Below are 16,808 nucleotides of genomic sequence, written 5' to 3'. Positions count from 1 at the left end.
TCAAAAGGTGAACTCCTATTCACATGGAGGAAGCCTAAAAGGCCATTAACTTGGTTTAAACAAGCTTCCAAAGAACATGGCTTTTGTGAAAGAGAAAAATAAAAGAACAAAATGATAGATGAAGTTCTGAGGAAGAAAATACTATGGCATTTTAAAAATGTGTATATCACAATATATATTTATATGAGGCCCCTGGAACAATAAGAAATGCCAAACATCCATTATTAATAACTCATTCTCAAACCAGGCCTCTAGATCAAGGGAAATAGTGGTGTCCCTCTATTCTACTCACCTGGAATACCATGTCCATTCTGGGCACCATCATTCAAGAAGGATTTTGACAAGCAGAATGTGTATTCCAAGGAGGACAATTAAAATGATCAAATGTCTGGAAGCAATGCCCTATCAGGAGTAGCTTTAAAAGCTTGGTATGTTTAGACTGCAGAAGAGAAGATTGAGAAGAGTTATGATAGCCATGTTTAAGTATTTGAAAGAATGTCATGAGAAAGAAGGAGCAGGCGTGTTTTCTGCTGCCCTGGAGACTAACAACCTAATCATATGGGGCTATTTTTGGCACCATATGCCAGTTCATCTGTAGTTTTGCGATGGAGCCTGTTGGATCCCTTCCCACGATATAGAACTACTTCTGGCAGAGCTCCATGACAAAACTGCAGATGAAGCAACATATGCTGCCACTGTGGCAACATGCGAAGTTTCCCATGTTGAATTGAGATCAATGGAGGAAGGCAGGCAGCAAATGCATTCCCCATGAGATGTGGTGGGGTGGAAGCTGGACGATGCAGGTTGTGGGGCAACAGATTCCCCCCGCTGAGCATATCCAGTTTGGAGGCATATGCTGAGGTCATAGGATTTGGAGTAATGGGTTGAAATTACAGGAAAGGAGATTCCACCTGAATATTAGGCTGTATGTAAAAGCTTTTCAACAGTGGAACTCCACTGGTGATGAAGTTTTCTTTGGAGGCTTTTAAACAGAGGTTGTGTTATCAAAACTATATATTTGTTTTTATTGTTGTTTTTATTGTTGTTTTTATTGTTTTTATTGTTATTTTAAAGCTAATTTTATTGTTTTAATCTATTTCTGTAAACTGCTCCTAGCCAAACTGGGAGTAGCGGTATACAAGTAAAATAAATAAATAAATAAATAAATAAAACACCAGGACCCCAAATTGAGCTCCAAAATCCATGTTTCTATAAGTGCTAGCAAGGAAGCCCCCAATCACCCTTTTCCCAGTTTCAAGTAACTTCTCAGGGAACTTACCAAAAAGGTGCATAAGCACTACATACACACCCCATGGGTTATGCTTAATGTTGAGGGCAGGGCTCAACATTAAGCATAACCCTACTCCCTTCACAATGCCTTTGGAGACATATAATGGACTTAGAAAGAGCTACAGGGTTCTTTCCAGATTTTATCTCAGTATTTTCCTGGGAACATTTCCTCATCCTGATTGCCAATCGGATCCCCTCCCTGGGAATCCCATTCAAAGTGTGCCAACATCCTCAGCACCCATTGTATGATCAGTCAAAACCCATTATGTTCTGGCCAGGCAGGAATAAGGCCATCAAATCCCATTACCTCTGATTCACCCACATTCTTTCCTTCCTACCACCATGAGAGGTGGAACAAGGAACAGCCACAAAACTTCAAACTGAGTAATGACAATTTATTAAATTTGTCGCATGCCTGGAGGCAATCAATAGTTATGCAGGATGGCACTCCTGCTCCTATCAGGGAGCTGATACTAACTGGCCACGATCTAGACCAATCAGCAACCAGAGCAGCAAAGTCCTTTGTTTCAAACCAATGTCAGAATGCTTTAAATATTTCTGTATGTTATGTCAGTCTTTGGAGTGCAAACCCTACTGACATCCTCTTTTGACCAAAGTAGAATAGCCTCAATTCTTTGTCTTCATCCTGTCTGTTTGGTCCTTTGGAGAACTTGACACACTGAACTTCTGAACCTGTGGTTCTTGCAGAGCTGAAATCACTCAACAGGTGAATGGCCATCTGTTGGGGGTGCTTTGATTGTGCTTTGCCTGCATGGTAGGGGCTGAAATGTTTGGTCTGTATGGTCTCATCCAACTGTGTAATTCTATGATTCCATTGATTGATGAGGTGCTAGCAAAGAATGGGAAGCATGAGGAAACTTTGGAGAGGCCTGTGTGAATGCTGTGGGCCATTATTCAATGCCACAGCTCTAGAGAAAAGGTAGCTTGGAGGAGATGAAGGAGAGGATGAGGACGAGGAGAAGGAGGGATTCTGTTGATTCTACCACCTACCCACCATATGTCTTTATATCAGAAAATTGTCAAGAAAAGAATAAATGGTAATGTGGTAGGAAGAAAATAAATTCATTTTAAATGTAGAGCTGAACTGGAGTTTGAGAAAATCTATGATGAATAAAAGGGCTCCGAAGCAAATCAAATTTGATCTCTGTCTAGAAGCCAAGATGACTAAACTGAGATTGCCATAGGGCGGGAAGACATGATTCACTTGAAAAAGCAGTGATGTTTGGTAAGGCTGAAGACGGAAAGAATAGAGAGACTGCTTTCCATGTGGAGAGATACCACCACAGCTGTGAGTCTTCAAGACCTGAATAGATGGAGATGTTGTGACTTGGAAGTCTCTCATTCAGGGTTGCCATAGGTCAAAATCATCTTGGGAATTGTAGTTCAATGTTGTTTTTAGGAAGGAGCATTCCTGGCTTCTTCACAACATCTTCATGGTTCATCTTGTAAAAGAAAAGACTTTACAAAATGGTTACAAAAATTTTCAAACTATGTGCATGAAAGCTGTCTTTCTGTATGTATTTACCTTGAAGTTTCCTGTTGATTTATGGCAACATCATGAATTTGATAAACTTTTCTAAGGTAAGCAATATTTAGAGGTGGTTCTGCTATTTCCTTCCTCTGAAATATAGGCTACAGTGCATGGTACTCATTGGTGGTCCCCATTCAGCTTTTGCAATAATAATAATAATAATAATAATAATAATAATAATAATAATAATAATTTATAATAGGAGGAGGAAGAGCAACCCAGGGGTCACCAAATCCAACTTCCTTCTGCCTTGTGGGAAAAGCATGGTCAAAGCGGCAGTAGGGGGCCTTGCCCCCTGTCTAGGAAGCACATAGGGCTTCCACACTGCTACCATCGGCACAGCCTACGAAGCCTCCACACTGGCAACGCAGTCTATGGGGCCTTCACACTGCCACCGCTGGAGCCCCTGACTGTGCTTTGCTGTGCCCTAAGGGCTCCGAAGAGCACAGTTTGAGAACTGCTGCTTTCGAGTACTTTGGATCTACTTTGGCCCATTTTTAGAGCAAAACGTAGTTCCAAAGCATGGGCCAAACAGTGCCCAAATCCAGCTGTTACTGCTATCCAGAGCAAATCCATTGTACCAACGGGGGTTATGTAATTTGATTTACCACTCTGTTTTATGTATTATGTCTTCTCAAGTTAGCAGTTGGATTAGGCTCAGATGGGATGCAGTGAAATGCTTAGTTCCATTTCATGGCTAGATATGTTAGTCATGTGGATCAGTGTAATCCGGAGGACTTTGAATTGAATCCTCTATGGGAAACAATATTTATTGGTCATGAAGATACAAAGTATCTGGGTACAGCAACGTCAGTAATGCATAGGAAACATAGAGCATTTGAAATGGCATATCACCAGACACCGTAAAAATAACAAGGAACCTACTAGAAGGAATGATCCATGGTCTCAGATATTTCTGCACTGAGTTGGAATCATATATCCCTACAGAGGTTGCTGAACTGTATTTCTCCCCATGGAATATGGTGAACAAAGCTGCTGGGACACCCCCTCTTCCCATGCCACACACAAGCACACATATATAAACCATATTATGCAAACAAGAAAAGCTTAAAATATTAATATAGGAGCAGAGTAGAAAAAGAGGCATAAATGAAATTAATTCAGTACATAAGCACTATGTCCTGTTCAAAAGGAATAAACATAACCAGTATGGAGGAAATATAGCATTATATATAAGGAATGCATAAATGAGTGAGGAGATCTAAGATGTGAAGCAGGGAGGGCACATTGGGAAAATTTAAGAAAAAGTGATAGAAGAGGGAAGCATATAATCACACTGTATAATCTTCTAAGCCAAACTGAAGGTTTGGATGATGCCTTTGTAGATTAGATCACAAAGTTCTAAAAAACAAGAGGGACAGTAGTGGAAGACTTCAACTGCTCTGATATCTGTTGGTAGTCAAACTGTAAGAACAACACATTCTTCATTTTCTTTGCAGTCAATTTCATTTTCTAGAGTATGAAGGAGGAGGCAAAGGGGTTAACTGTTTTTGGACCTGATCCTCACCAACAGGGAAGAAAAGTCATGGAGAAAGAATTAGTAGAAATCCTGAGCAGAACACATCATCCTGGGATTCATTAAATGAAAGACAAGGAAACTTGACATGTACCCTGAGCCTTATGAAAATTGATTTAAATAAACTCAGGAAAATAATGGGTGTGGTAAAATACTTGCAGAAAAGAGTTTCTTAAACTTAATATTTAAAATTGAATAATTGAATTCAAGTCTCTAGGATCAGATGAATTACATCCAAGCATAGCAAATGAATTTGGACATGCAATCTCTCTATAATATTCCTTTTTTTTATTATTAAGGTTTTACCATACAAAGATCCAGGGAGGACGGAAAGGGAAGGGAAGGGGAGAGGGGGGGCTTGGGGGTTTGGGCGGCTTTGACTTGGGTAGGAGGGGGGGAAAGGAAAGGAAGAAAGGAGTACATTAAAGGTCGGGGGGAGGGATAGGGAGGGAAGGGAAGGTATCTAGGAACTGATAGGTTAGGGTTAAATAGGGGATAGGAAAGAAGGGGGGGGGGGGTGAAGACTTCCGGTCTTGTTCTTCTCTATTCTTTCTCTTTATCTTCTTTATCTTCATCTATATCCATTTTGTTACAATGTCTTTGCTTCTTTAAATAGTCATCCAATCTGGACCAGTCCGTCTCTCTCGTTTTCCTGCCATCATTCTTCTTCAGTAAAAAGGTTAATTTGTCCATGTCTTTTATGTCAATCACTTTATCGATCCACCAGTCTTTCATCAATGTTTCTTCGGATTTCCATTCTGGCTGCCGTGATGAAAAATGTGAAAAGTTTGTCTGTATTATAATCTATTTTGACTTGTTGATCATATAGCCCTAGCAGGAGAAGCTCGGGTTTTAATTCAAATTGTGTTTTCAAGATCTTATTACATTCCCCTAAAATCAATTCCCAGTATTTTTTAATTTTCCTACAGCTCCACCACATATGGATGAAGGAACCTGTTTGTTCTTTGCATCTCCAACACTTTGTATTAGCATTTTTGTACATCTGTCCTAATTTCTTTGGTGTAAGGTACCATCTATGAATGGTTTTTAACCAGTTTTCCTTCATGTCTGTAGAGTAGGTGTATTTGATTTTAACCCTCCAAATTGACTCCCATTCCTGTATTAAAATTGATCTTCCTACATTTCTGGCCCACTGAATCATTGAGTTAGTGATTTCCTCTGTTTCGGTTGTCCAATTCAATTTTATTTTATTTATTGTACAATAATGGAAATATTTTTCTTTTCTATTTGTAAAAGTTTTTCCCAAAACCCTTGCTCCATATCGAATCCTTCAATTTTATCTCTTTTGTATGCTTCTTTTAGCTGAATATATTGGTACCAAGATATATTCTTATTGATTCTTTGAATTTCATCCAACTCTTTTAGTTTAGATTCTCCCATATTCACTGCTTCCACCGACAATATTTCTTTGTAGGTGGGCCATTTTATCCATCCCAGCAATCTTCTATGGTTAGCTTCTAATGGTGATAACCAAGTCGGAGTTTTAAGGTGAAAATATCTTTTATATTTTTCCCAAGTTCTAAAGAGGACTGATCTAATATAGTGATTTCCAAATTGTTTTTCGATTTTTGATTTTCCATACCATAGATACCCATGCCACCCCATCCTTAAATCATGCCCCTCTAATGTTAGTAATTTTATCTTCTCCAATTTAATCCAGTCCTTAATCCAGTAAAGCGCACTGGCCTCATGATATAATCTCAAGTCCGGGACTCCAAAGCCTCCTTTATTTTTCGGGGAAATCATTGTCGAATATTTAATTCTAGGTCTTTTATTTTTCCAAATAAATTTCATTAGTTCTTTCTGCCAATCTTTAAATATTTTGGTTTTCCTAACAATCGGAATGTTTTGGAATAAGTACATTAGTCTAGGAAGAATATTCATTTTAATCATAGCTATTCTTCCCATTAATGAAAGATTTAAACTAGTCCATTTCTTTAAATCCTGATGAATTCCTGACCATTTTGTAGTATAGTTTAAATTTAATAATTGGTTGTTTTTGGCTGACATCCAGATACCCAGATATTTAATTTTTGAGGGGGTTTCTAAGCCTGAAATATCTTTCAGGTCCTTTTGTTTTTCCTTTGACATGTTTTTTGTAAGAATCATTGTTTTTTTTGTGTTGATCTTAAGGCCTGCTACTTTTCCAAATTCGCCAATTTTATCTAGCCAATTTTTAATTTTCTGTCTTGGATTTTCGATAATGCATATGACATCGTCAGCAAAAGCCCTATATTTATAATTTTGTTTATCAATTCTAATCCCTTGTAGCTTCTCATCTTTATTAATTGCTCTAAGAAGTATTTCTAGCGCCAAAATGAAAATTTGGGGGGACAGTGGACAACCCTGTCTCGTACCTTTTTCAATTTGGAAAATCTCTGTTACTTCCCCATTTATTATAATCCTTGCCCATTGCTTCTCATAAATGCTGTTGATTCCGTTCTGGAATTGCAGACCCACATCTATTTCCTGAAAAACTGATTTAAAAAAATTCCAATTTAAATTGTCAAAAGCCTTTTCGGCATCTAATGCTAAGAACCCTACTTCTTTTTGTATATTTTGGTCATAATATTCAATTGCATTAATTATCGTGCGTACATTATCTTTGATACTTCTAGATGGTAAAAATCCCGTTTGTTCTTCACTTATCCAATCTGATAGGAATTCTTTTAATCTATTCGCTAATATTTTGGTGAAAATTTTATAATCCGAGTTAAGTAAGGATATGGGTCTGAAATTCCGCACATCAGTTGTGTCTGATCCTTCTTCCGGGATCATTGTGATTCTTGCTTCTTTCCACGAGTTTGGAATCGTTTTTCCTTGTAGTGCCATATTCATTAATTTTTGTAAGTATCTAATAACTTCTTTGAGTTCTAACTTATAGAATGCCCCTATAAAGCCATCTGGCCCTGGGGCTTTATTGCTTTCTAGTTTTCTAACTACTTTGAGGATTTCATCTTCTGAGATTTCTTTGTTAAGTTTTAATCTTTGTTCCTCCGAAATTTTATCTAATTTTTGTTTTCCTAAATAATCCATTATCTCTACCGGATTAATATCGTCATCTTTGTATAATTTCTCATAGAAAATTTTGAATTCTTCCTTGATCTCATTCTCTAAAGTTGATATTTTGTCATGTATCTTGATTTTTGTAATTTGTTGGTTTTGTTTCTTCTTCCTTATTAATCTAGCGAGCCATTTACCTGGCTTGTTCGCATTTTCGAAAGAATTTTGCTTGACCCATTTTAATTGTTTGGCTATTGTTTCTAATTGCAAGCTCTTTTTTTGTTTGTTTAGGAGTTCTAAACATCTTACTAACTTTTTTCTTCCGGGGTTTTTTTTCAGTTCTTTTTCCTTTATTGCTATTTCTCTATTAAGCCTATTTTCCTCTGCTTCCCTCTTTTTCTTTTTCCATGAGTTTAACTGAATCAAGAACCCTCTTGCTACTGCCTTATAGGCATCCCAAATATTTTGTGGGCTAGTTTCCTTATTGTCATTGAGTTTAAAATATTCGGCCATCATATCCTTGATCAGCTTTATGTCTTCCTCTCGTCTGATTAAGTTCTCATTTAATCTCCAATATTTTGTGGTCAATTTTTTGTTAATTTGCATACTCATGGGGCAGTGATCCGATGTCTCTCTGGGGAGAATTTGTATATTATTGATCTTTGGTAGAATCGATTTTGATACCCAGATCATATCGATCCTTGCCCAGGTTTGATGTCTGCTGGAGTAGTGTGTATAGTCAATTTCCTCTGGATTACGTTCTCTCCATGCATCCACCAAATCATATTCTTCTTTTAATAAGAAGAGGTTTTTTGGAAGGACACCTGACATTTTATTCCTTCTAATTCTTCTAGTTTTGTCTAGTTGATTGTCCAGAACCCCATTAAAATCCCCAAATAATATAATTTGATCGCATTCTACCTTCTCAATGTTATCTCTTAATGCCTTTACAAATTTCATCTTGGGGCCATTGGGCATATATACATTACATAGGAGGGTTTTACCTAGTGTGGTGTCAATCAGTACTGCAATCATTCTCCCTTCAGTATCTTTAAATTGTTCTATCGCGTTAAGCTCATGATTTAAATATAGTACTACTCCCCGTTTTTTTCTTTGTCAGCTGATATAAATTCTTTCCCAATTTTTTCATTTTTTAACAGATAGCTATATTTTTGCGAGATGTGCGTCTCCTGCAGGGCTACTATGCTATATCTATCTTTCTTTAGTTTATTAAATAATATTTTCCTCTTATTGGGTGAATTTAACCCATTAACGTTGTTCGAAAAACATCTTAATGTTTGACTAACTTTACTTATCTTTTTAGGATCCTTCGTCATCATCCGTCTTTCCTTCTTCCTCCGATGTTCCTTCCTCTGGGTCCTCATTCGCTTCTAAATCCTCCGCTAGATCCAATTGAGCAATCGTTAAATCTTCCTCTCTAGGTGAGGCGAATCTCCTTTTTTTGGAGTTCTTGGGAAATTTTTCTTCTCCCCCTTGCTGGGGTGAGGATTCTCTATTTATGTCTCTTTTTATTATTTTATAGAAATCTTTGGCTTCTTCCTCAGTTGTTACCCAAATCCTTTCGCCTTTATATGTAGCCATTAGGCCTTCATATTTGTCCCACCTGTATCGTATTTGTAATCTCTTCAATTCATCTGTTAGGAAAAAGTATTTTTTCCTCCTATTCAGTGTGACTTTCGGGAACTCTTTAAGGATAATTACTTTCCTCTCTTTGTAAATGGCTGGATTAGAGACATTTTTCTTTAGGATCTCATCCCGGGTACTCTTCTTCAGGAAGTGCACGATTACGTCTTTGATTGCTTTGTTTTTTCTAGTGTAGTTATTCTGAATTCGATAGACCCGATCGATCTGTCCACATACCTCCTGTTCCGTACACTGCAGTATTTTGGCTGTTAGTTGGATAATCACCCAACCTATGTTTTCATCAGTCTCTTCCTGTACATTCCTGTATCTTAATTGATACTCCATTGTTTGGTGTTCTATTTTTTCTTGTATTTTTTCCAGTTTCTTATTTTTTTCCTCCAGGGTTTCGATCCTTTTTTGCAACTTGGAATTTGTTTTCTCCAACTTTCTGTTCTCTATTTTCAGTTCATTTATATTATTTGAATTCTTGGTGGTTTCCTTTTTAATCGAGCCTAGCTCCTCTCTTAACTCTTTCTTTAAATTTGACATCTCCTCTTGTAGCATTTTTTGTTGGGTGTCTTGCTTTTTTGCTATGGATAGCATTTCTTTCTGGAGTATATCTTGTTTCTCTGAAATTTTCTGCATCTCCCGTAAGATTTCTTTCATGCAATTATCATCCAGCAGGGATGATCTTCTAGTGCTAAATTTAGTCTCCTTCATCTCTCTTGTGTCTTTATCTGATTTCCATTTAGGAGTAGTCATCCTGGTAAATTATCAAAATTACAGTTCCCCGATTTTATTTTGTGTCTCCAGTCCTGAGTTACCAAACACTGCTTAAAAAATCCAAAAAAGAAAAAGAAAAAAGAAAAAGGGAAAAAAAGAAAAAAGAAGAAAAAAAGAAAAAAAAAACCCTCACTCGAGAACTAAAAAACAGCAACAAGAAGAAAGAAAAGAAAAAAAAAGAACAAAGAAAAAAGAAAAAAGAAAGGAAAAAAAGGGGGGGGGAAAGGGGGGGGGTCTCTTATGATAGGTCTGGAGTTTATGAGTACCGTGAGTTAATGGTTTAGATAAAGTATACAAATTTGATGGCTATCCGTAGAATAACCCAAATCTTGAATTTACATCAGTTGATTATTCTTCCAAAACCATTAGTTGCTTGCTTCACCGGAGAGAGTGTGAGTTGCCTCACCAATAGTAACTCCTAGGAGCTCCTAAGGGTGCTCCCCAAGTTGAAGCTGAAGTCAGCTTGCTCACATTTAGGGCTTGGAAAAGGTGCTTGTTATGGACTGCAAACCCCAGGGTGCTCTGTAGCTTTAAAATTTAATTCCCTCTCACACTCCATCCTCTTGTCAATCTTCTCTTCTTTTCTATCAGTACCTTATCACTCCTTATTAATCTTGTTATTTCTTTACTAATAATTTCACAGTCTAACATTTGAGTATATCTTCTCAGACTTCCCGGATCTGCCAGCAGGGGGAGTTCCGCTAATTTTATCTCTCTAGCAGGTCTCTCTGGTTTCCCTTCTTCTTCAATTCCATTCTGTCCGCCTCTGAATTCCTTCCCCTCGCCTACGTCCGGTTTCGCCTCTGCTTACTTCTCTTCGCCTTCCGTTTTGCCAGTAGTTCCGGCTCCACCTTCCACGTGGGCTCCCCCTTCCTATGGGCGGCTTTCTAGTTGTTTGGAGGAAGATCAGCGTAGACTAAACAATATGGCGCTCAAGGTCGGTGAGTGTTTACTGTTTCATTTCTTTATTCCTCCGTCCGCGCCCTTGTCCTCAAATCCTCAAAATCCTCCAACCCTCGCCGCTCGTCAGTCCTGGGGCTTCCCTCCCGCTATCACAGATAAGCTCTTCCTTCAGCACCCTGTTATTTTTGGTCCACTTTTCCAATCTGCTGAGATCATATTGAATTCTGATACTATCCTATTAACTAATCTGCCCATTTTGGTGTCATCTGAAAAATTGATGAGCATACTCCATCATCAAAATGAAGGCTACATTTGCATAACACCCCGGCCAAGATGTATGTGACGCTGCTCTGAAATGAAATGACATTCAGTTGTATGGCTAATGAAACAGAAATACTAGCTAGAGAGGCCTCTCTTGGTCAAAATCTTGTCCCCATCAATTTCTGAAAGAACATAATTCCATTAATGCCAACCCTGGATGTGTTGAGACTAGTGAGACACATCTGAATAAGGCTTATACCCCAATCCCACCAAAGTTTTAACTCTTCAAATTGGCAAACAATGCCTTATAGACAGGAAATTCCACTGATAAGGGATGTCACTTTGAGGCAAGGGTGATCATCTTAAGAATTCTCTGATGTCTTTCTTAAGTGAGTATAATGTTTGAGACATTCCTTCCCTTTGTTAAGCTAAATACTGAGTAATACTGTATAAGGTCTGACACCCTTGACTCTGGCCAAGAGCCTCAGTTAGCTTGTCTTTGTAGAGTTCTCACAATTCCATCAGGATGAAGGAAAGGCAACTTTTGATGTCTCTAGAATCTTTTGGGGTTCTTTTTTTGGGGGGGGGGGAGAGTACTTTCCCTGACCAATGCAGATCTCCAAACCCACCCTTCTTTCTTTGTGGGGCCTGTATTAGGAAAATCTCTCTCTTTCTCTCTCCTCTTATTTTTTACATGATTTTCTTTTGAGAAACCCATGCTGAATATTAGCAATCACTGCCTTCTTTTCTAAGTGCTCTCATGATGGTTTGTTTAATAGTCTGCTCTAGAACATTGATTGTATAAATATCAAGCTGACTGCTTGGTGGTTGCCTAGGCACTATTGTTCTATTTTTGAAGTTGGGGAAAATGTTTTCTCATCTCCAGTCTTCAGGGACCTCTTCTCCTCTTCAAGAATTCTCCATGGAATCATAGAAAAATAAGAGCTGGAAGAGACAAAAAAGGCCAACCAGTCTAAATATCCTGCTATGCAGGATTACACAATCAAAGCACTCCTGATAGATGGCAATCCAGCCCAGAGAACGAGACTCCACCACATTTTGAGGCAGTCTATTCCCTCTATCAAAAGATCCAAAAAGTTCTTCCTAATGTTTTGATCAAATCTTCCTGTAGTTTGAGTCCTTTGCTCCTAATCTCTAGAGTAGCAGAAAACAAGCTTGCTATATCTTCAATATGACATAATTTCTAATATGTATACATAGCTACCATGTCCCCTCTAATCTTCCCTATGTATAGATATAGGGAAGAATTATAACTATTGTTTGTTGAGTGACATGTACTAATATGTTGCATATTGTTGGAAAACATAAATTTACCACAGGTATATATCATATTTGCAATCCACATGGACAATATCACAAATCAATTTTGATATTTATATAAAAACAAAGAGCAGTATTAAAATGTACAGTAAAAAGGTACCATAGAATTCTTAACAAGAAGCTGCATCCCAAGTGTAGCTAATCAAAGCAGATTCTTGGGAGATTGTATATCTAGATTTGGCATTCTATAAAATCGGGTAGCTTTCGGTCAACAACCAGGAAGACAAAAGTAAGATTTCACAATCAAAGGTAATTCTATGGAGAGTAGGAACTTTCCTAGAGACAGAAGGGGTTTACATTCATATTCTTAAATCAATAAACAGAAATTATCTGATCCTGCATTTTCCAGATAGTTTATTTACTTATATTGTAAAAGGATGCATAGGGGAAAGGAAAGGATGGTGTCATGGAATTATAAAGCTGGAAGAGATCACAGGAGCCATCCAGTTTTAACCCCCTGCCTCACAGATGCCACTCAGTTGTAACAATGTTAATCTGAACAATGTTAATCGGCAGTGGAACTCTCTCCCCCGGACTGTGGTGGAGGCTCCTTCTTTGGAGACTTTTAAGCAGAGGCTGGATGGCCATCTGTCGGGGGTGCTTTGAATGCAATTTCCTGCTTCTTGGCAGGGGGTTGGACTGGATGGCCTATGGGGTCTCTTCCAACTCTATTATTCTATGATTCTATGAATGGATATCATTACAATTTCTGACCTTGGCCCAATTTATTATCACTATCATTTGTTCTTGGAGGGAAATGGTGCAATATGTCATATTTTATTTATTAATTTATTAATTTTTAACTGCTGAATATTTTCTCTGTAAAATGCCTTGAGTCTACTGTCTCTATTAAAATGGTGTCCAAGACAAGTGATAATAACGATGCAGATTTTGGTACTGATAATGTCTGTGCCTAACACTTTATCAAGGTATATTTTAGAAAGGAAGGGAAAGGCTATTTTCTTAAAAGTGTAAGGATGGAATAGCTTCCATCAGAGTTCTAAAATCAGCTTTTGCCTTCCAGCATTTTAACCTCAAGTAACAGAAAGTGCAAGTTGAAAGATTTTTGTGGCCTCCAGGCAAGATGCCATCAAGATCCCCTTCTCTCTGTAGATTTCTTTCCCACACAACATCTCACTTGAAATGAGAGATTCAGCATATGCCTGGCAGGAACAAAATAAATGCTAGACCAGGGGTCCCCAAACTAAGGCCCACAGGCTGAATGTGGTTCTCCAAGGTCATTTACCTGGCTGAAACAACTTGAAGGCACACAACAACAAAAATCCTAATTAACTTGACTATCTCAGACTCTCTAGTTTCTAATTGGAAAGGGCATCAAACAATGGCTGAGTAAAGATTTGGAAGTATCACATTACAAATAAAATAGTTAGCTATACCTATTTAGTGAGTGAGTGGGTTGGTAGTTCGGATGCGATAGTATACATTTAAAAAGCAATAAAATCAGTAAAAGTAAAGTTACTTTATTTGTACAACAAGAAATGATTGATAGTTATTTTCAAAAGTTACTATAGTTTAAAACCAGTTTTTAACCATTACCCTGTGGTTTTTTCTTTATAGAGAAATGGACAATTAATGAATACTCCAACAAGTTATTTTTCAGCACTGAAATGAGCAATGGGTTGAGTAGTAATAGCAGTAATTACATAGTAATGAAAACTTTGTTGTAGTTTTGTTATTGATGTCTTCGGGTTTGTTTTTTTTCATGACAGGAGCAACCTGAGAAACTGCAAGTCTTTACCATCCTGTGGGAGGATTTTCTCATGTCCCTTTATGGGAAGCTGGAGCTGACAGACGGGAGCTCATCCCGCTCTCTGGGTTCGAACCGCCAACCTTTTGGTCAGCAGTCCTGCTAGCACAAGGGTTTAACCCATTGTGCCAACAAGGGGCTCCATGTCTTCAGTTGATCTCTGGTTTATCTGCCCAGTAATGTGGGGATGATTTAAGGGGAGGAGAAGATTAGTGGTTATTTTTCCCCTTGTGTCTTTGCTCATTTTAATACTGTCTTTTCTATTACAGTGTTTGCTAGTTTTTAAAATGTAAAATAAAGATATTGATAATAAAGAGCAATGAGGCACATTTCAAACTATACCAAGTAATAGAAACAAATTACATTTAAAATGTAATGTTTCAAACTTTGGTTCTATCTTTAATGATCATATAGTTGCTAGTGGGTGGGTGGAAGGAGCGTGGAAGAAAAGACCAAGGAAAGGGAGTGCCCATGATGTTTGTTAATCTTGTGTTGTTATAGACAGGAAGAAAGCTGTCATGACAGGATAATAAAGGTGAGATCTTATTCTCTTGTAGAAAGAAATGCTTCGAGAGTTATGAAAATACATGGTTTTTAGAACTGGCTACAACCACAATCCTTTGCTTCTTTGCCTCTGAGAAAGTTCCCCTGACCACAGTTGAGTTTAGTTCTGAGTAATTTTGCTCAATACATTTTGCCACACTCCCATCCAACTCCAGAGTGCCCTGTTCTGACTTTATTTTCACATGGGAGTGAAGTATCTCATATCCTCCTTGGCAATAAAAATACCATAATGAACAAACTAATAACAAACTATTTGGTATCCTTTCATGATCCTCAGAATTTCTCTAAGAGGCATATATATGCACATAGTTTTGTATCCAGCAATGGTGTCCGCTGATGGAAAACTCTTTGGTCTGATGGAAGTTCCTGTGAGAGGACGGAAGGTGGGAAGAGGAAATTATCTTAAATCCCACCCTTTCATCTTCAGGCTCCAGTGTTATGTCTCATGCTATTCTCAACTTCTACCTCCTTGCAAGGCATGACTGGTGACTAGAAGGGAGTGGGTGTCACAGGAAGCTGTTGAAAAAAGAAGGAATCAGGAAAGACCATTTTATATTTTCACCAGGGCTGTAGCTATTGGGAAGCAAAGAGTAAAGGAGCCATTGCCCTCCTAAACAAGACTTCTCCCCCCTCGACTAACACATTAATTAACCCTCCGGTCTCCATATCTCTAGAGTTGCAGTAACTTAACATTTTATTCAAATATTTGCAAATACAAGAAAAGGGTCAAGCAAAGTGACCAAGGACATACAAACATAACAAATATAGAAATTCTTAGTGTTAATTATTTTAAATGCCTCATTCTTTGCAATGCCAGAAATTTGAGGACTGAAGGATTAATGCTGTCTTTTTGTGTCCCGCACCCCCAATGGCTATATCTCTCACTTTCTCTGTTTCTATTAATAGAAATCTGCACTGGATCGAAGAACCTTCAATCAGTAAAGGAAGCACAATGGGTTACAGGAACCAAAGTAAACAATTCAGCTTACTGCTGAGATCAATATCAGTGACCTTTCACTCTCCAGTGGCCTTTGCCCACCAAGGATTAGAATTTACCCACTCACATAACTAATTTCAAATACTACTCACACAAAGGAACCAGGAAGGGATTGGTTAAATCCAGGGTGGAAAACAGAGATTTCCTTTTAAAATGTAATTTATTCCTGCATTACAAATTACACATTATAATTTATGAGAAGTAGCCAATTGCAGATTCCAATATCAAAATAACTCACTGTATCACTCTTTGTTTTCATTGGGATGGAAAGATAAATCAAAGTGGACAGTAAACAAATGGTATCAGTATATGGTGGACCAAATAGAATTTGAAATTATGGATGTAAAATTAAATGATTCAAAAGGTAATGAAAATAGAATGCAAGAAGTTAAAAAAAATGGAACCGGGTCAAGGATTATATTATGAATAAGTCTAGAGATCAGGCCATAAGAAAAAGGATACAAATGTTATATAGTATGTAAATCTAGAACGATTGTCTCAAACAGGATTAATATGTAAAAGAAAATAATCCTCATGGTGGTGGTGGGAACTGTAAATGTTGTGTATGTGTATGTCTTAAAATAATAATAATAATAATAATAATAATAATAATAATAATAATAAGAAGAAGAAGAAGAAGAAGAAGAAGAAGAAGAAGGGTTGGCTTGACATGCCTTCCTCTTGTCATATTTCTGTCCTTCACTCTCCATTTGTGCCTCTTTGAATTCCACAGCATTGTTGGTAGCAGCTGACCTCCAGGTAGAAGGCTTGAGGGCCAGGGCTTTCCAGTTCTTGGTGTCTATGGACCTTATTACATTGGGATATAATCTGTTTATGTCCGTATGCATCTCATTTTTTAAGGACTGGTTGTATACTGTATTGAGACAAGATGCGTACATTCCTCACCACACCTGATTATTATGATTCTTATGGTTTGAAAACACTGCACTTTGACTCATCACACCATGAAAGGCTGGCTCCTCCCAATCCATTCAAAACACCCCCTACATCACTCTATGACCTTTTAAAAAGCATTGTTGCTGATGGGATGAATACAGATGTTCCTATCACACACATAAACAGCACTTCAGCAATGGAAGAATCCATGGTATTTCAAAAAACAAATAGAATTCTGTCTGCAAAT

The sequence above is a fragment of the Anolis carolinensis genome, chromosome 4, assembly GCF_035594765.1.
Source record: "Anolis carolinensis isolate JA03-04 chromosome 4, rAnoCar3.1.pri, whole genome shotgun sequence".
Lineage (NCBI taxonomy): Eukaryota > Metazoa > Chordata > Lepidosauria > Squamata > Dactyloidae > Anolis > Anolis carolinensis.
This window is presented reverse-complemented; position numbering follows the sequence as displayed.